At 36.5% G+C, this 22,703-nt stretch overlaps 1 long non-coding RNA gene across 1 annotated transcript; it reads right to left on the minus strand.

Moving 5' to 3' along the window:
• On the minus strand, positions 531-2,483 carry LOC110263168. The gene is made up of 2 exons (XR_002348325.1): positions 2,343-2,483; positions 531-1,455 (listed from the first exon to the last, which is right to left on the minus strand). It is a non-coding gene; the product is annotated as an uncharacterized LOC110263168 (long non-coding RNA).

Here is a 22,703-nt window from a genome sequence, read left to right on the forward strand (position 1 = left end):
CTCCTTTTTTTCACCAAAAAAAATTAGAATTAAATTTTTTTCTCTAAAATTAAAGAATTTTCTTCTCCTCCTTATTTACAACTAAAATGTGTCACATGTCATTCCTTCATTATAATTGAAATGAAATCTTTTTTTTTTAAAATTAAAGAATTCTTCCCTCATCCCTACTAATTTTATAACCAAAATGTGACACGTGTCACTCTCTCATTACAATTGAAATCAAATCTTTTCCTTCAAAATTAAAGAGTTCTCCCCTCATACATCTTTCTTTCTCTATTTTTCTCATTCCTTCAACCACTCTATCTATTTTGTTTTAAGTAAAAAAAGCTCAACACAAGGTGGGGTAAAAGAAAAGAAACAAAAACTCATAACGCTAAAAATAACAACCCTAGACATCTCCGGTATTGCCATCAACAACCACAAGGTTCACCACCAATCCACTCATCATAACCTGTAAAGGATCTGTTAATAATATCCACCACACTTGAACCTTGATTTTTGAAGATTCTATTGTTCCTTTCTCAAGGTTCTGAGAACCGGACCGGTCATTAAACCGCTCTAGTCACTGGTTCACTGGTCCAACCGATCCAACCGTAATTCAACCGAAAAAATCGTTTTAGAATAAAATAATAAATAAATTATAAATAAACATCCTAAAATATAACTCAACCTATGTTTTGTCTCATAACAACTATGTCATTCAGCCAACAATATCTCTTTCATCTCTTTCCTAATGTAAAGAATTAAAAAAGATCAAACAAATTGAACAAACCTTGTAATACTAATGGTGAATCCATCTCCTTAATATTACAAATAATAGGAATTAATCACATAAATACATTAATATTACAAAATATACTAATATACTTGACAAATAGGTAAGACATGATACAATAATGCCTTTTGATCGATTTTAGTATACGTCAAGCAACATGTAGAGATGAATTAATAGCATAAAAATAGATAAGAAGACAACATTGAAGGTTCAAATAATCATTGAATACAATGTAAAGCTACTTATTCATTGAGATCTCACATTATACAAACAACTTTCATGACTTAAGTTTGCACATTTTCAATAAACAATTGTAACCAATGTTATTTTTTATTTTACTATGATATGTACAAATCACTTATAGTACAAAACTACAAATTAACTGGAAATAGATATGAGCTTGGATGCATGATTATATAGTGTAGTGAGGTGAATTTTTGTCTCTGTTGTTAACATGAGATTATACAATGCTCCTCCCGTGGATTTGTCTCCAAGAAACATTATGATATTCATGAATTCGCAAAATCTTTACTCTAGGAACCAGAGAGCATACATACTGGACTAAGCAAGTAATGCTTAACTAGTTTGAATAAATTTGCATTGCCTTGACCATCACCATGAGAAAATCTAGTCGTAAATTTGTCTCTGTCCCGAAATGAGTGGCATAAGATGCTAAGAGGCTGCAAGCACAGAGGAATCGTGAATGACCCTTTGAAACTTTAACAATTTCCATTATAACAATAATCTTAGCAAATTCCCTGACACATAAAACCCTTGAAACAAAGGTAATTTTGTCAGCCCAAAACTTTGTACCGACATTATTAATTGTATTCTAATTCCCCCCTTAATAATTTGTAAAGAATTAAAAAATAAATAAATTCACTATTTATATTGAATTAGCTAGAGGCAGATGCATCGTGCATGTTTACCAAGTGATGCAGGATTGTTTATCATTCCACTGGTAATTGAATATGTGCCTCCAAAGGAGAACTTTAATTCATGGAACTTTGATGAGTTCAAATCTAGCAGCATATAATACAATCCATGGTTGAAGAGTTTAGCAATGAAAATGTACAAATATGCATTGAAAATGTACAAAATTTCAATAAACATTACTAAACAGAGGCAAGAAAGAACAACCATCATTCAGCAACAAACACTACAAAACAGCAACAAGTAATCACACTATTACCAAATTCAAAAAGAATGAAAACCAGATAAACCCAATCATAAACACTATTACCAAATTAAATAAAAAATCAACCGAAAATCACTTTGCAAATCCAATTAAAAACAGCTTTTCACTTTATACCCTAAACACCAATTAAATCACATGAACCAAAATTAATTTGAGGGAAAACAGCACAGTTCAATGCTTATGAGTTTACTGAGAAAAAAAAATGGCAACAGCAGCAGAACAAATCAGTTATCATTTATCACAAATTTCAGATTCAAAACACCAATCATTAAACAAGTAATCAGAGAGATTCAAAATCACAAATCACTACTTCAAAGACATTCAAATTCAATAATCCAAGTACTCAACAGAAATCACAGTGCCACTAACCTTCCACCACAGCAGGACATCAACGGCGAGACGACGGCGCAGCAGCTGGAAGCCTCGAACAGCGACTTCACCGGCGGAATGGATGACGTGCCGAGCTAGAAGAGAAGCTCTGGCCGTATGCCTTTGGGACAGGGGAAGGAGGAGAATGGTTTGTGTATCAGCGGTTTTAGAGGATGGATCGGACCATTTAATATGCCGGTTCTTGGTTGAATCGGTTTAATCGGCCAGTTCGGTTCAGTTTTTAGAACATTGTTCTTTCTAGCCAAATTGTCCAGATAACTGCAAAAAAACCAACTAACCACTGCTTCCGTTTCATCTTTCTCGCTGATATGTCCATCCAACTTTCATAGTGTTGCTTGAGCTCACAACCAATGAACAAGTGAAAAGCAGTTTCAATAGATTTATGACATAAAACACACATGTTATCATTCTGGCCAATAACACCTAATCTACACAGTCTTTTCTTTGTATTCATCCTACCAACCAGTGCAAACCAAGTAAACAACTCAACCCTTGGTGGGACGAATCCTCTCCAAATAGTACTAGTGAAGCTATAGCTTGTGATATCCGCCGGAAGTACCTCTGCCTGCAATACCTGCACAAAGGAGTTAGCAGAATAAACACATTTTTTTAATCAAATTTCCAGATCACTTTGTCCTCTCTCTCAGTTGTCAGTTTCATTGATTGCAGAACCGCATGAAGCTGGTTTACTAGTTCCAGTTCCCATTGAAATAACTCTCGTCGCCACTGGAAATTCCAAATCCACTCTAACACGTCCCAAAACCCACAATCCCCTATGACAGATCCTTGAAGATTTGAGACTGAGAAAAGTCTTGGAAAAATAACTTTTAGAACACCACAAGGTAACCAGCTATCCTCCCAGAAGCAAATTATCTTGCCATCCCCTAGTTCCATAGCCAAACCTCTTATCATCTTTTCTCTCACTTGTGGCTCCCTGATTTGTAATTGACAAATATCCTTCCAAGGACCCCCTCTTGTAGGTACAAGCTGATCACAAATCATCTCAGAATGATTCATGTTATTACAGGAACATACAATTTTCTTCCAAAGTGGACAATCCTCTTTCGAAAATCTTCACCACCACTTAAACAGGAGCGCTGTATTCCAAATTACCGCGTCACCAACTCCCAAAACTCCTGCCTTTTGGGAGGCCTGTACGACTTTCCATTTCACTAGAGGCATCCCGTCCCTCTCGTCCTCCTTACTTCACAAAAAGCGTCTCTGTACGGATGTTATTTTTTCTGCTACTGCCTTCGGCATTTTGTACAGGCTGAGATAGTAAATAGGCAGGCTATTAAGAACAGGTTTGATGAGAACCAGTTTACCTGCTTTATTCAGAGACTTTGCTTTCCATAGACTTAGCTTTTCCTCTACCATATCAATCACTGGTTTCCATGTCTTGACCAGCTTTGGATTCGCCCCCAGAGAAATGCCAAGATATCTATCAGGTAAATACGCATCTTTACACCCCAATAGTCGACACATCTGTCGTGCTCAACTCTGCTCACAATTAACCGGGATCAAGCTGGACTTGTCAAAATTGATACTCAACCCTGACATCATCTCAAAGCAGTGCAGCAACTGCTTATAGTTTCTGATCATCTCTTCTTCAGAAGGGCAAAAAAAGTATAGTATCATCCGCAAACTGCAAATGTGACAACTCAATGTTATCCCTTCCAACCAACAATGGAGTAATGCGTCCATTCCGCACCGCGTATCTAATCATCCTATGTAGAACATCCACAACAAGCAGAAATAAAAAGGGAGAAAGAGGATCCCCTTGTCGTAGACCCCTTTCCATTTTGAAGGGCTTAGAGGGAGAGCCATTTATTAGGACCGACATAGACGCAAAACACATACACTCCTTTATCCACTCCCTCCATCTACAGCCAAACCCCATGTTCTGCAAAACAATGTCCACAAAACTCCACTTGACTCAATCATAAGCCTTTTGGAAATCTAGTTTAATAATTGCCGAGCTCTTTTTCCTCACCTTCAGCCACTGTACAGTTTCACATGCAATCAAAGCCCCATCATGTATCTTCCTACCATGTACAAACGCACTTTGTGTTTCTCCTACCAACCCTGGAATTATCTTCCGCATCCTCTGAACCAGGATCTTTGATATAACCTTATAAACACAACCCACCATACTAATTGGCCTAAGGTCCTTGATTGTTTTAGCTCCGACAAACTTTGGCGCCAAAGCCACCCAAGTAACATTCGCATCCCTAGGTAAAACAATTGACTGAAAGAATCCCATCACGGCTGTAGTGAACTCCCCACCAACATCCTCCCAACACTTCTTAATGAAATTCATATTATACCCATCACTGCCTGGTGCCTTAGTTGACTCAGAATCCCAAACTGCATCCTTAATTTTCTCATTAGACTGCATCCATTCCAACTCTACTGCCTCCTCCTCAGTTATCTGATTAACCAAACCATCACGGAACCCTATCACCGGCGAGGTCTCCTAATGATATAAATTCTTATAAAAGTCTTTGATAGCAACCTTAATCCTTGCTTGATTTCCCACTATCCTCCCATGAATCAGTAAAGACTCAATCTGATTGTTTCTCCTTCGAGCTGAGATTAGATTGTGAAAATAGCGGGTGTTTTTATCCATCTCCTTGGCATGCCTGGATCGTGACATCTGCTTCCAATGTACCTCTTTTCTGATATATCATTTTTTACAAGAGCTCACCAGCGCCCTCCTTCTTGCTTCCACAGTTCCATCAACAATCCCATTGCTAACCATATCATCTACTTTCTTTATCTCTTCTTCAAACTTCATAATTTTTATATCCATATCTCTAAAATTCTCCTTATACCATTTACCCAGCGGGACCATCAAAGCCTTCAGCTTGTCAATGAATTGTACGTTGCCCAAATTCCTCCACTCCTCCTTTACCATCCGCAAGAAACCCTCATGAGTAAACCAAGCATCCAGACTCCGAAAAGGTCTCGGCCCCCCTCCTAATCTTGTGATATCCACAATCAATGGACAGTGGTCTGATAAACCTCTCGGACCTCCTCTAAGCCTTATTTTAGGAAACTCTTCCAACCATTCCAAACTAACCAGAACTTGATCAATGCGGCTACACGACTGACCCCTAAACCATGTGAACATACATCAGCAAGTGCAAGGTCTAAAAGCTCCATATATTGAATCCAAAATTGAAACTCAGCTGTAGTCACTGTCAAAGTGGTAGCTCTTTTCCTCTCTTCCACTTGAACAACCTCGTTAAAGTCCCCCAAATAACAAAAAGGCACTTGACAAAGCCCAGATAAAAAGCTCAACTCTTCCCATACTACAAGCTTCTCTTCCCTTTGGTGCGCACCATACACTAAACAGAAAGCACACTTAAAATTATTTTTTAACACAACGCCATCCACACACAACCATCTCTCCCCTTTATAACAGTTGTTCCTCTGAAAAATCGTTTCTTCCCACATCAACAACAGCCCACCGGAAGAACCTTCTGACCTTACATACTCCCATCATACCACATTATTTCCCCACAGTTGCATTACATCATATTTGGTTACTACCTCTTTCTTTGTTTCTATTAAACCTAACATATTCAACTAAAATTTTCTCCTAAAACTCTTTACCATACTCAATTTTCCAACTTCCCCCAAACCCCTAACATTCCAAGAACTAAAAATTATTTTAAACCAATTGTACACACCTTTTTGCAATTTTTTGGCCAACTTCTTCTTGCCTTTTCCTTCTGTTTAGCTTGCTTTTTCTTCTGTGTAATTGCCTCATTCTGTCCTTGGAGTATAACGATAATATCATCTTCCTCATTATACTGAACTGCTCCAGATTCCACTGCCAACTCCCATGCCTTCCTGTTTTCCTGCATTTCATCATCCCATTTGGTTTCAGAGGATTCAGTCTCAGCTTTGCTGCCTTCAGATATTCTTACATCTTCCAAGTCCTCTACAACTCTCTTAGTCTCACCAGTCCCTCCTTCCTCCCTATCAAGCCATCCTTGTGTCGCATCTACCTCTTGGCTATTATCTTTTATCTCATTAGCCAATTCAACGTTTTCTGAACAACAACCTGGACAACTTTCCTTCAAATGTTCATCCCCATTATTCCTTGCCTGAACTCCTGCACGACACCCTTCTCCCATATGCCTTCCTTCAATAGCATTATAAGCATCGTACTCAGCTGCAAAATCCACTCCCAATCTGTCTTCCACCAAAACTCCGATTGCCCGCAGAGAATTAGCGTCAACAGCCCCGCGTCCGTCCCTCCTACGATTGCTATTAATTTCCACCTCAGCCACCATCCCGGTCCTACCATAATCCCAGGATTCAGTTTTATCCAAATTAGCATCCTCATTACTTGCTGCAAAACCCAATTGATCAGCCCTCAGCACACCATAATTGATTGAACTAACTGTTGTTCTTACTGTTTTCAAATTTAAAAAATCGTTTCTCCACTCATTCAAATCCTCATGTTGAATTACAACTTTTTCCTGTCGTTGATCCTCCTCCCTAACCGTCGTCACCATCAAATCTGCTCCTGCATCCCATTCTAACAGCCGCGTATTACTGTTATTACCACCCTGGTGATTTCCAGGATCTTCCATAACACATTTTTCTCCCATAGAGAACCCATCAGTGCCTCCCAACACATCCTTCATCACACAAGGCAGTAAGTCATCGACTTCAGTTTCCGCTTCTTTTATAAACACATCGAATCCAACCGTCCCTACAGTAATGTGTACCCATTCATGAATGACCTCGAACATGCATGTGTCAATCTGCACTCGTCCAACACTAAAAGACTGACATGATTTTGTTGCATCATCACAATTCACCGCCTCACCCTACTATTCACCGATTTTATGGAACGTAGCTTCTGACCAAGCATGTAACGGTACTTCGAAGCACTCAAGCCACACCCTCCTAGTTTTGTTCATTCTCCTCCCACCTCTACACCCTATGAAAAAACTTCAACAGGCCGTTCCGGGAGGGCCGCTTCCATACTGCGAATGCTATCAAAGGTCATTAAGACTTTGTATGCCCTCATCTCACAAACCTTGACCATGTGAGGCCACTCCTTACGAGCTGTCGTGTTCAACAAACCAAAGTCTATAGCTGTCGTTATGGTACCGATAACACTCTTCTGTAACCAGCTCAAATTAGGTTGTGCGACTGAGACGTCTATCTTTTTCGTCCCACACTTTCCATGCATATCCTTACCAGTGTCCATGTTTTCCGTTCTTCCGATTGTTCCCCTCCCAGAGCACTAGTTTTCCGACGTTCCACAACCCCATCATCAGTCCGCCTAATCGTAGTGTCCACAACCACTGCCTTTTTTTTCCTGGTTAGTATCCCGTATATACCTCGCCTCTCCACAAAAATTCCCTGACCTCCAATCGCATTCGATTCATTTCTGAAATTGCTTTCAAAGCTCCTCCCTTTGTGGTGTATCGTACGAACGTAAAAAGGTATACCACACCATTTCTCGTCTTCCTTGATAGATATATGTCAATGATCTGTCCTGTCCACGAAAACAAGCCAAACAATTTACGTTTCGATATATCTTCTAGTAACCCATCCACAAAAATACTAAAGGATTCCTTCTCCAAACAGACGTACTCTTCTCGGTTCTAAATTCTTGGATCCTTGACTTTGGATTGTGACTGCCTAGACCTACCCCAACCTGTGTTTCTCCAACCCACTCTATCTCACTCTCTTTCTCGCTCTCTCATGATCAGAGTACCTAGATCTATCTATTTTATATATCATTATCAATATCAATGACTAATTACTAATTTGACAATCAAAATGCATAACATGACATTCTTTAATTGCATTAAAATTGAAATTGAAATATAATATATTATGTATCATATATTATTATCTAATTTAATAATCAAATGTGTCACATGACACTCTCTTATTAAAATTGAGAAAAAATATTTTTTTCCAAAATTAATAAACTCTCTTCCTAAATTCTCTCATCTATCTCTCTCTATTTTTCTATTTCTCTCTACCATCTTCACTCTATATATAATTTATATTTTATATTAGTAATTTGATAAATCAAAATATGTCATCCGATATTTTTTATTACAATTAAAATAAAATTTTTTCTTCCAAAATTAACAAACTCTCACTCTCACTCTCACTCTCATTCTTCATCTTTATCTTTTTCTCTCTTTTCTCTTATTCTCTATTTTTTCTATCTTTCTCTTCTACAAAAAATAAAATTAACAAAATAATATAATTTAAATAAAAGATAATATTATTATTGTTATTATATACATAGTTTTTTAATTTTTTATTTAATTTTAAATTTTTATCGCTTATCTTTTCAATCTATATTTTCATTTCTCTTCTTTCAAATATTTATTACATATAATTTGGAGAGAATACTAATATTATAATTAAAAGTTAGAATAAAAATTCAATTGTTTAAAAAAAATTAGTTTTGAGTTAATTTTATAACTATCCGTATAATTTTTTTATACTAATATCTAATTATATTTTTATATATATAGAGAAAAAAATATTATTTTTAAATAGTAAATATAAAAATTATTTATTTTTATTTGTGCAACAGACTTAACACCTAATTAAATGTAAAAGTATAACGTTAAAATATTTCAAATTTTAGATAACAAATGTTACATCCTGTGTCATAGATGGTTGAATATAATATATGAATTCATATGTGTAAGAATTATGAGTTTTATACACAATGATTAATTCCACTGTTAAAGTCTATTGTTATCTTGAAATAACGTTACAGTGGTGCAATATATAAAGAGATAACTAAAAGAAAGGCGTCTAAAGTGGATACAAACGCAACAACCAAAGAGAAAACCCAAAATATAACCAACCACCAAAGCTAAATACAAAAGAGCATGCTAATAAAAGGTACAATTTCTGGCACTACCTTATTTGAATTGAGGTGAAACATTCTTAATTATTAATAAAAAATTAGATTTTTTCATATAAAAATAATAACTAAAAATTTTATTATTTGATTTTTTATCTACATAGACTTTGGTCTTCTTAGTCAGAAGCTTTTGTCAATCTACAACTTGTTTTTTATAAAAATAGTTTGATTTTATAAATTTGTTGTGCCATGCATTATCTATACCGTCAGAACAAAGTGGACCACAATTTTAAAAAATTTATATTCCCGTAATATTATTACGGATAAAAATATTAGTATAAAATAATTTTAATAAATATAATTAATTTTAATTTACTTTAATATATTTTTTCAAACTCAATTATAAGATCAATATATATATATATATATATATAATGGTCTTCATTGGATGAAGATTAATAGATCCCATTTATTAAATTATATATATATAGTGCATATAGAGATACGACCATTGAACTGACTCACTCTGAGAATTTCTAATGGTTATAATTACCACATATTTGTCAAAAGGATATTCTCAAGATGAATATAGTAATAGAGTTTTCTTTGACCTGCGACTGTCATAGTAATTAACAATGTATTTATTATACTTTGATTCCGGACACCGAATACCCTAGGGTGCTAGTTGAATGGATATTGGGTATCATTTAAATACTTGTAGAATTAATGATTAGTCAATAAGGAATCCGTCAACTCTTGGTAAAGAGTTTGAGCTCTATGATTATAATGACTGAGATGAAAAAAATCTTGGCCAAGTGAATTGAATGAATGAAGAAATGAGATTCTTAAGTCGTTCACAGTTCATTATAATAATGGTAACAAGTTAGAGTTTGACAATTAAACCATACTCTAAGGGTTAACCAAGAGCCGGAAAGATGGAAGGAATTATACTTTGTTCTTCTAAGGTTCTTAGTAAAAATATATTACTTCATACTATCGGGTTGTTGAGGAGTGTTGCTAGACGCCAACCTTGATTAGTAAATTTAGTATGACTAATTTACTACCCGCTTAGTATTGGACCTATGGGGTCACACACTAACGATTGTTCTAATCTTTGCTATATAATTATTTAATTATTATTTTGATTTGACCAAATAAATAATTATATTAATTCAAAATAGAATATTATTATATTCTTTGCTAGCACCAAGAATATAATAATAGTATGATAATTGAGAATATTAAATGAGATTTGAGAATAATTAGTTATTCTATTTCTAAATTTGGATGAGATCCTAACTAATTCTATTTCAAATTGAGTTATGATATGATTCATAAATTTGAAGAATTCATATTTAGAATTTCAAGATATGAGATTCAAATTTAAAATCAATAACAAATCTCATACTATATATATGTATGCTAAAAGTACAGGAAATAAAAGAGAATAAAAACACGAGTTTTATTCATTTACCTCTACACACATAAACGTATGTGAGCCTAATTATTGGAGAAGAATTTTATGGCTTGCAAAGAATTGCAAGAGGTTTCTCAATTTAGATCAGATATCCATTGGTCAAAGAGTTTACAGCAAAGGTTGGTCTCGGTGTGAATACGCATAGCGCCTTCGTACCATCGAAGGAGAAAAAGATTTTTACTAGCGTACTCAGGTATTTAGATCTGATCTATAAATTAAATTATTGGAATAAAATTTAAGCACAAAATAGATCGTTAAGATTACTTTCTTTTCTTCCGCTGCGAGTTATGAACACATGGTAATCCTTCAAAAAGATCATGTAAAATTATCGAAAGAAAGCTTAGATGGAACTGTCGGAAGCGAGCACAGACGGAATTGACAGAAGAGTGGCGAACTGTCAAAAAGATGGTGAACTTTCATAAATATGGCAAACTGCAGAAAAACTGGCGAAAAAGTGACAAATTATTGAAAACATGATAAACTACCAAAAAACTACCGAATAGGTGGCGAGTTTTTGAGAGATGGCAAATTGCTAAAGGATGGCAAACTGTCGAAAGGTGACGAAAAACATATGATTTTTTCATGAAAATAGTAAATATCCTACAAAGATGAAAAAAACAACAAGATCAAATAAAAAATAGTAAAAACAAAGGGCAAAATAAAAAAGAGAACACTAAAAAATCTTAGCTGGGGTCCACACAGAGGTACCAAGTCAGTAGTATGCTGACATGTGGCATTATTGAATTGGAAGAGAATATCACATCAGCGTACTGCCTCAGCCTTAGGTGACATCAACAGACGCGGTGTTGGGAATAAATAGTATGACCACATTCTAATGAATCATGTGTCAAATAATTTATTATTGTTGTTATATTAAAATGTTAATATAATAAGGTTCTTGATTAAATTTAGAGATTTATCATTGTAATAGTGATCATAATATTGAGAGATAAACCTTTTATAATTTAATCTAAATTATTTTTGGTCATAGGATTATTAAAAAGAACATTATAATCCGAAAATATCAATATATGTATAATGGTCTTCATTGGATGAAGTTAATAGATCTCATTTATTAAATTATATATATACATGGTACATATAGAGATATGACCATTGAACTAACTCACTTTGATAATTCCTAATGGTTATAAACTTATAATTACCGCATATTTGTCAATAGGATATTTTTAAAATGAACATAGTAATAGAGTTCATTTGATTTGCGACTATCATAGTAATAATTGAAAATGTATTTATTATACTTTGATTCCGGACATCTAATACCCTAGGGTGCTAGTTGAATGGACATTGGATATAATTTAAATACTTGTAGAATTAATGATTAGTCAATAAAGAATCCATCAACTCTCGATAAAGAATTTGAGCTCTATGATTATAATGACTGAGATGAATAAAACCTTGGTCAAGAAGATTGAATGAATGAAGAAATGAGTTTCTTAAGTCATTCACAGTTCATTATAATAATGGTAACAAGTTAGAGTTTGACAATTAAACCATACTCTAAGGGTTAACCAATAGCTAGAAAGATGGAAGGAATTATACTTTATTCTTCTCAGATTCTTAGTAAAAATATATTACTTCATGCTATCGGGTCGTTAAGGAGTATTGCTAGACGTCAACCTTGATTAATAAATTTAGTATGACTAATTTACTACCTGCTTAATATTAAACCTATGGAGTCACACACTAACGAGTGTTCTAATCCTTGCTGTAGAATTATTTAATTATTATTTTGATTTAATCAAATAAATAATTATATTAATTCAAATGAAATATTATTATATTCTTTGCTAGCACTAAGAATATAATAATAGTATGATAATTGAGAATATTAAATGAGATTTGAGAATAATTAGTTATTCTATTTCTAAATTTGAATTATAAATTTGGATGAAATCCTAACTGATTCTGTTTCAAATTGAATTATGATATGATTCATAAATTTGAAAGATTCAAGTTAAAATAATAAGATATGATTCAAATTTGAGTTGAGATTCAAATTTAAAATCAGTAACAAATCTCATACTATATATATGTATGACAAGAGTAGAGGAAAGAGATGAGAATAAAACACAAAAAATTTATTCCTTTACCTCTACACACATAAACGTATGTGAGCCTAATTTCTGGAGAAGAATTTTATGGCGTGCAAAGAGTTGCAAGAGGTTTCTCAATTTAGATCAAATATCCATTGGTCAAAGATTTGACGGCAAAGGTTGGTCTCAGAGTGGATACGCATAGCGCTTTCGTACCATCGTAGGAGAAAGTGATTTTTACTAGTGTACACAAATATTTAGATTTGATCTATATATTGTTTATTTGAATAAAATTTAAGCACAAAATAGATCTTTAGGATTATTTTCTTTTCTTCTGTGCATATTATGAACACATAGTATTCTTTCACATGGATCCGGAAGTGGGTCGGATCCGATGACGCAAATTAGGAGAGGAGGCCTTAATCTGGACTATCGATCTAGCATACAAAATGGGCAGTCCAGATTGCATCTAAAAAATGATGAAGAGGGAGATGGAGGCAACAGACATGCAGAGGCGCGTGAGGGCTCTGATGGTAATGGGGTTTGGTTTGTTGAACTTAAAACAAAGAGATGAACACAATGGTGTGATCAGTGGTGAAAGAAGACTCCAAAATGATAGGCAACAAGGGTGAAAATGTTGCAGGTGGAGATGAAAGTGGTGGTGGATGCAGCAGAACCTTCAGTGGTGCGTGCCGACGCGTCCAGTAGCGGCAGAGGGTGGAGTTTTCCTCGTTCCGCTCTAAACAACATGGCCAAGAGGATGGTATGATCTATGATGGATGAAAACATCATAAACGGGTTCAAAATGCGACTGGAAGAAGTACGACTATTAGAGGTGGACATGGAGCTTCTAGTGGTGCGTGGAGGCGTGTGCGACAACAATATAATATATAAGTAATAGATAATTCAGCACATGGTAGTAAAATACAAATGTCAATGAATTTATTCGTATTCCTTGGATCGTTTGTGTTATATAAGTAAGAGAAAGCACTATAGAAGAAAAACTGTGTATTTATTTAAACTAACAAAATAAAAAATTATAAAAATTGATGAAATGGGCACAGATAAAAAATTGTCAGAATGGAATATAGATGAAACTACCAAAAAAAAAAAGTGCAGATGAAATTATTAAAAAGAAGTGTAGATAGAACTCTCAGAAGAAAGCCCAGGTGAAACAATCTAAAAAAAGTTCAGATGGAACTGTCGGAAGGAAGTACAGACAGAATAATAGACGAACACAATCGGAAGAAAGTTCAGATGGAACTGTCGGAAGCAATGGGGTTGGATTTGTTGAACTTAAAATGGAGGGACGAACACAATGGTCTGGTCAGTGGTGAAAGAAGACTCCGAAAGGATAGCCAACAAGGGTGAAAATATTGCAGGTGAAGATGAAAGTGGTGGTGGACGCGGCAGAACCTTCAGTGGTGCGTGCTGATGCATCTAGTAACGGCGGAGGGTGGAATTTTGCTCGTCCCACTCTAAACAACATGGCCAAGAGGATGGTATGATCTATGATGGATGAAAACATCAGAAACGGGTTCAAAATGCGACTAAAAGAAGTACGACTATTAGAGGTGGACATGGAGCTTGTAGTGCTGCGTGGAGGCGTGTGCGACAGCGAATGACAGTGGTATTTGGCTCATTAGACTTATAAAGACAAGACAGGGAGGATGGATTAATCGATGAGGTGAGAAAGCATCAAAGTAGTGACAAAATAAAATGACAGAGAAAAATTGTGAAAAATACGGTGATTTCACTAGAAGGAAAATAACTTATCCTTTTGAAGGAAGATACCATGACTCTGATACCATATTAGAAAAGTAAGAGAGAGTTGTAGAAAATTTTTTTTTGTGTAATCAAGTTGTGTAAGAATGATACAATATACAAGAATATTTATAAGTGTTAAGAGAATCAAAATAATAAAAACGTAATATCCTACAATAAATATTCAAATATACTAAATAATTCTAATGATGAATGCTATTGATCCTAAAATTTTTCATGCACAAAAATCTTGTCAGGATGCTCAAAAAATATATAATAACTATTCAATCATTAAAATGATGAGTTTGTAAATTATAACGACCCAACTTCTAGCATGTCATAATCACACTAAAAGCTAAGCGTTACCAACTTGTTTTTCTTAACTTTAGCTAGTATTTATTATATGAGCCTGATTCGTTGTAAAAATGTAGTTATGTTGCGAGGTTATTTTTTGAAAATGTCTAGTTTGATACACAAAAATATTTAAAGATAAAATCACAGGTAATAATAAATGAAATAGTTATAAACAACTAGACGTACATACATCTCAAAGCAATTAACGACACTCAATTATCCAACTCTTCGTTATGACACTCCTAGAAGTAGCTAGATAATAACTATATACATATTGTTCATACTCTGGGTCTTTAAAACTATATACATACAACATCACGGACCCTGACCTGTCCAAGAAGTCCTTAAGTTGGCACCCAAGCTAGCCAAAACTTTATACTCACCTAATCTCTCTAGACTACAAAAGCGATGAAAAGACATTCTAGGTCTTTAAAACTTGGGACAAGCTGAATGTCATCAAAAGCAAAATATTACCCACTACTCCTCTGCACGAGCATACATCATCTCTGGATCGTCGGTGCTCCATATGAAGGGGAGAAAAGGGTAACTCGACATTATCTGAGAACGAGTCCCAGATATGGCTTTTTCGTTGCACCAGTTGCATATAAGTCGTATGGCTGAAGCCACATCAATTGACTTTAAGTTGTTTGACGTAAGCCACATCAATTGACTTTAATATAAACATGCATACCCCTGAAAAGCAGTTCTTAGTTGTAGGCGTCCCTACTATACGTTTGGCTTCAAAGCCTAAAATCGACATTAACCTTTCCTTTGTCCTTTTTTGTAACCTTTTTTCTATTTCTTTTCTGTTTTCCTTTCTTAGTCTTTCCTTTCAGTTATCAGTTCTCAATCTCTTTCTGTTTATCCATGGCTTTGCCCTTTTTTCTTTTGCTCTCTTTTAATGTCTTAACTAATATTTATCTTTTCCTCTTGTCTCACTTTAGGTCTTTTATGAAGAGAACCTCTAGGTTCTAGACTTTGAAGGATCTTTCTACGTTTTTTACTTTAATTGCTTTTATGTCTTCATTTTTTATTTTAATTCATTTTATATTCTTTAACTTTTAACTATTAATCTTTAACCTCAAGAATTTAATTATTTGTATTCTAATCCCTAAACTTTAATTAATTATATTTTAACCCTTTAACTCATTACCTTTTTATCTTTGAATTTTTCACCAAATTATATTTTTCTTTAGTTATTTATGAAATTTCATTAATTTGTGCTCGGGTGACTAGCAACAATGATGGGCACTCAGCGCTTCAAGTCACAATGCTTGGTGCTTAGCGTCCAAATTGACACTCAGCGCCTTAGAAGCGTGAAATTTTTGTCACAAGACGCAGACGCCTAGCGCTCAACACTGGGCACCCAGGACTACATATTGTGGGGCACCCAGCACCCATGGTATTTTAAGGAGTGGGCGCCCAGCGTCCATGTGTTTGTCAAGGGAGGGCGCTCGGCGCCCTGCTGTGTAAATGGATTGGGTGCCCAGCGCCCATAAGTTTCGATATACGAGCGCCCGACGTCCATGAGATTTTAAGGGAGGGTACCCAGCATTCAACATTCCAGCCACGAAATATACGCTAAAACATTATGTAAATACTTAGTTTCAAGCATCTAACAATCAACTATCATTCAGGCATCAAGAACACATTCAAATCATTATTAATTTACCAAACCTTACTTCTTCGTTTTAACTTACAAGAACTGATTTTCTCTAGGAAATTTTTAGCTCGCTTCCTTCCTAATGTTAAATCAAAACAACTTTTAAACATATAACTCATGATGACCAAGCCTTCATCATAGATTCAGGAAGAGATTCCTCACCTTTCTCAAGCTGGGATTAAGAGATTCTTGCTCCTAGAAATGTCTAAGCAAGAGTTCTTAAGTAAGAACGTCAACAATGTTAAGTTCTTCCATGATTTAGCCGTGGTCGAACCTTCAATGAAAACGTACAATACGATACTTTAACTCACCTTAAAAAATTGGATACGGTTGTGAAAAGGAAAAAGAGTCGAATATTTTAATCAGTTTAAAATTTTTGTTGGAATTTTAGAATCAAATTATCAAATATGGAAGCTTAAGGAGACTACGGGAGTTTGCTTGAACTTTGCTCTCTTTTTCTTTCCTTGGAAGCTCGTGGAAACTAGAAGAGATTGGAAGAAGGAAGTGGTTTCTCAAGGTATCGTACCAAGAAGTTAAAAGAAGCAAGAGGTGGCTGAAGCATAGGGGCCATGGGTTTTGAGAAGTGATTCATCAAAATTTTAATAATAAAATATTATTAAAGAGTTAATTACTAAAGTTAGATATAGCATATCACTAGTAATTATATTCCTAAAGTAAATAGATAAGCTATTAGTATAAATGATACTAGTAATAAGAGTGTCAAATAGAGTTTAACTGTATCACTTGGATTTTGCGAATTCTTAAAATATGAAGTTCGAGAAGTCCTACTAAAAATATAGGTCGTTACATAAATAGTTTAGGAAACTTTTCCAATGATCCAGTCCACTTTTTTGGATCTTTGGTGATCCATGTACGGTAAGGTAATCGGTTAAATATTTGTCTTGTAGCATGTTGTGTAATATCTTTAATGTCCCTGCAATAAAATGAAAACTGACTACAAGGGCAGTGATAGCTGTTAAGCTTGAGAGGAAAAGTTAAGCCAAAGTTCAGGTGAGCCAGCCGGTGTAATATGTGTAGCCATTGGGCTTTATTTTATTATTTTTGGTCAGGAGGCATTGGGCCTAACAAGAGGAAAATTCAAGGAATGTGTGGAGGTTTGAAATTTTAGTTGGGTTTGGTATTTGCAGGCCTTTGTATCGTTGGTGCCATTGTTGAAAAAATGCTAGTTTTGGTGATCCAGTTAGGGGACAACAATGAAGGCTGTTCTAGAAGTGATGCAGGGACATGACCAAAAAAACCAAAAAACAAAAGAAATGATGCAGGATGGTGGGGAAACGGCAAAAAAATTTTGCTGGTTAATGGAAAACGTTGTCGTTTTCAAATCTCAACCAGTGCCCTAATCTGTTGGTGAGAACCCAACCGTGGTGTTTTGGAGGCTGGCCTTACCCCTCTTCTGTTCTCTTCGCTTTTTGCTTTTGCTTACACTGTCAACGTGAGGCTGCGTAACCTCAATCACCGTGGCTTCCGGTTTCGCACGCAACTCGTGTCGGCGTCTACGGATTGGTTAGGTCTTACCTAGGGACAAACTTATTTGGAGTGAAGGTCGTCGGTCACCGGTGGTCGGAGAAGCTCGTCGCGGGAGGGCGTGACGCTCTGAAGGTTAGTCACTGCCTTCCTGCTATTGCTTTCCCGGAAGCTCTAGCAGACAAGACCAGCAACTGGTCCGTGGGGTGGTGGTCGTTGTTGTCATTTTGCTTATCCAATCAGTTTAGTTTCTCATCTACTATCGCCGTCAGTAGCCATCCGGGCAAGTAAGCGTCCCTTGGCCATGTTAATTTATTTTAAATTATTTTTCGATTTCATTTACCTATATTGAATATGTTGGTGAATGTTTTTGTTGTTGTTGAAGTAATGTTATGTGTTAGTTGAAATGGATGATGTTTTTGCGGTTGAAAGTTATTATAATTAAATATGTTGGTCAAAATGATAGTGGCCTTAATTTGTTGGTTTGAGTTGAAGTTCTAGGTAAGCATATGAGCAGACGTGGTGTTCCCATCGCCCTGTGTAAGTCCGTCGACGTTTGAGACTCATTCCATTTTGTTTTCAATTTAATTTCTCCATCGTGACTTTGTTGTTGAAAGTTTAACCTGTCATTGAAATAATGGATTTTTTACTACTCAAATTTGATGTTGTTGTTGTTCTTGAAAATTCTGATAAATATTTTATGATCTTGTTGAAAATTTGTGTGATGTGTTAATGTTGGTTTAACCGCATTGTCGACCTAATGAGATGATTGAGCATAAATTGTGTTCTGAAAAAAGCTGAGGTAATTGAATTTGTTGCTTAATCCCATGACAAACCCTTGAATTTGCTGCTGCAAAGAATGCATTATACAATTCGTTTTTTTCTGTAAAATCCTTCGGTATTTATTTTGTTACAATTTGGTTTGTAGCTGTATCGGTAGCAATGTTAGGGGGTAATGGTGAATGTATTTGCTTCTTTGTGTCATAGTTGTAATGCATATGGTGTTTCTGGAAGTTTGTGTATGTAGTTGGCAAGTGGAGGTTGTCAGGATGTTGGAAGCATGTTGGATAGTAGATGAGGTGGTAAAGTAAGGGTTTTTGATCTACGTAAGTGGCATATTTTTTCATTGATCAGGTGAGACAGTTTTGAGGCGGGCAAGTTGAGTGTAGTAACTGTGGCAAAGAAGTTTGTGCAATCCCTAGTTTACTATTTGTTATAGTTTGACATGTTTGTCTTTCAGGTAATAATGGCATCAAGTAGCAAGTTTTGCAAGGATGCGTGTATGTGGAATGAGCCTCTTGCGGATTACTGGATGGAGGGCAATGCTGGTGTGTCGAATCCACAGGTACGATGGGTATACGTGCCATTCTGTTTTTATAGTTTGTGAGTGGGATCGAATTGGATGGGAATGGTCTGTTACACCATTTCGGTGGTATTGTTCATGCAGTTGGTTGTACTCTTAGCAGGTGTGAGGGTTATGTTTTGAGAACTAATATTCTATGTGGTGACTATGATGTGACGAGTCTGATGCGTAGAAGAAATGCTAGGTTGGTGTTTTTTGTTAAGTTAGCTGTGGCTGTAGTATTTGTTAAGTTTGCAGTTTTGAACTTTCACATTTTAAAGAAATATGCACTACTTGCATCTGTGATAATGAGCCTCGACAAGCAAATCCTTTATTAAATAGATTGGCATGAACATGTTGTAGTGGCCAACCATTATGATGATTGGGTAAACTGTATGTTAAATTATAACATGATAATGTTTATTAAATTAAATTAATAATCCTGAAAGGAGTTTTTCAGGTCAAGTTTTCAGAGTTGAATTAATAACCATATTAGTACCTATGAACATTGCATTTGCAAAATATACTTTGAGACTAATTTAAAATGAAAGGCTTTGATGTTATTTAGTGTTAATATGCATGGATATGCAATATTTAAACAGAATGCATTCCACATAATGCCAGCTGGTAGCGAAATGTTTGTCTTATTCTTTCAGGACACAATATTTGATACGAGAGTGGAGGAAGATGCTGAGTTATCCGATTGGGAAGGAAGGGGGGCTTCAATGTTGCCCGGTTTTTTGGGCTTGGATGGGTTGCGAGCAGAAGATGTTCTTGAAATGAAGTTTTCTTCACCTCAGGAGGCAGGCGGCTTCTATAACAATTACAGCCGACTAAAGGGCTTTGCATCAAGGCGAGGCAAGACGGTTAGAAACACTGCCGGAGAGATAGTGCGGTACACGTTTGTTTGTAATAGGCAAGGATTTCGAGAGAAGAAATGGTTGGAAAAGGTTGATCGCAAAAGGGAGCATAAGGTAGTAACCCGATGCGGATGCATGGCGGAGATGAGGATAAAGAGGAAAGACGGTAGTGGGAGGTGGTATGTCTCGCATTTTGTCGAGGAGCATAACCACGAACTTGCGTATGGGAAGCTTGTTGATTATCTGCGGTCACACAGAAAGATATCTGAGGTAGAAGTTGCTCAGTTAACAAGCATGAGGGAGATTGGGATTAGCATACCTAAGATTTATGAGTCTTTCGCAGCACAACTAGGGGGCTTTAATCTGGTAACATTCACAAAGCAAGATATGTATAATGAGATACGGAAACAGAAAGGTCTGCAAGGTGGAGACGTCAGTGCAGCTATTAGGTACTTGGAAGGTCTGGCACGCATGGATGGGAAAATGTTTTGGCGATACAAGTTGGGGGCAGGGCAACACCTATGCAACTTGTTTTGGAGCGACGGTCGTTGTCAGGAAGATTATGGGATATTCGGCGATGTGCTAGCATTCGACGCTACGTATGGCCGCAACAAGTACAACCTACCCATTGTAGTCTTTTCCGGAGTAAACCACCACAACCAGACATGCGTATTTGGAACAACAATGGTCTCATGCGAATCGTAGGAGTCATATATTTGGGTTCTTTGCCAGTTTCTGGAATGCATGCAAGGTAAGGCACCGCAGTCAGTCATCACGGATGGCGACCCGGCCATGCGGATTGCAATCCAGTCCGTATTTCCTGACGCACATCATCGGTTGTGTGCCTGGCATCTGTTGAGGAACGCGACTGCTAACATAAGCGACCCGAAATTCACACAAATGTTTAGACACTGCATGCTGGCAGATATGGAAATCGATGAGTTCGAAGCGCATTGGGAGGCAATGCTCAATGAGTGCGGTGTTAGGGAGGTTGAGTGGGTTAAGGACTTGTACAATAAAAAGCACGCTTGGGCCACCGCATACATCCGTGGTAGATTTTTTGCTGGAGTACGGACTACCTCTAGGTGCGAGTCACTACATGCCAAACTAGGGAGGTTTGTTGAGAGCAGGTACGGGGTGTTAGAATTTATCAGAAGTTTTCAAAGGTGTGTGGATTTTTTGCATGACACCGAGGACGTGTTAGACTTTCGTTCATGGTACGGAACACTTGTGCTACAAACAGAGTTTGTTGAGCTGGAAAAGTCCGGATGGACGATGTTCACCCGCGAAATGTTTCTCAGATTTCGGGATAGCCTGAAACGGTGTGTTCGTGTTAGAATATGTGAATTTAATGACACTGAGAACCCTCATGCATATACTCTCCAGAAGTATCGGAGGCCTGAGATGAATTGGAAGGTTTATAGGGACCCTATCTTGAACAGATTTACTTGCAACTGCATGCGTATGGAGTCATTTGGTATTCCTTGTGTGCATATCCTTTCCGTGTGTGTTAAGCTTGACTTAGTGGAAATCCCTGAAAGCCTAGTGCTGCGTAGGTGGTCTAAGGCAGCCAAAATGGAGGTCCATAACCAATGCGTTGAGCAACACACTGCTGACCGAAGTGTGACCTATAGGACACGATTGGGTGCTTTCTCCCAGCTATGTAAGCGTTTAGGGCGCGTTGCTTGCATGAGTGATGAAGACTTCAAGCTTTACTCAAACAAGCTTCTGAGTGATGCTCTCTTCCTTGAAATAAAGTACGGCCTAAGACCATCAACGTATGATATCACAACAGCAAAAGATTGCGGGGTGAAGGACCCGATTCGTGTTAGAACAAAAGGCACGGGTCGGATGAGTCAAGCAGGGGGTTCTGCGCCGAAAACCAAAAGAAAGTGCAGCACATGCGGGGAGCTAGGGCACCGGAGGACTAGATGCCCCAACGGAGGTGCGCAACCTTCGACGAGGAATGATAAATCACCTGCTGGGAGAAATAAACGCAAGAGATCAAAGGTTTCCACCTAACTTATTCCTGCATGGACTATTTACTATGACACGTGACCAATAAAACTAACCCTATCGAACGGTTCAATATTAATGCCATTTAAATCTTTGAACTAAACTAAATGCTATTCTGGAGCAGCAGTATTTATTTCATTATTATGTGTCTCAACTTTTTTTTGTCAAATATTTGGAAAATAAGGCTGTGGGTAAAGAAATTACACTTAGTGATTAATGCACGTAGGGCATTCTTGATGTGTTATTTTTTTGTTTCCCATTGAACTGTATGTTAACATGTAACTTGTTTTGCCGGCATATGCTATGGTCTTGACAATGGGGAAGATGCAGTCCTCGTCATAATAAAAGTAAAGTCACAACTAACTTCTGGGCTTTTATTAATGCAGAATCTTTCCAATTTGTTAATGCTAATTACTGTGTGCATAAGCATGAATTAGCCACTACAATGTTC

The sequence above is a fragment of the Arachis ipaensis genome, chromosome B06 (assembly GCF_000816755.2).
Source record: "Arachis ipaensis cultivar K30076 chromosome B06, Araip1.1, whole genome shotgun sequence".
Taxonomy (NCBI): domain Eukaryota; kingdom Viridiplantae; phylum Streptophyta; class Magnoliopsida; order Fabales; family Fabaceae; genus Arachis; species Arachis ipaensis.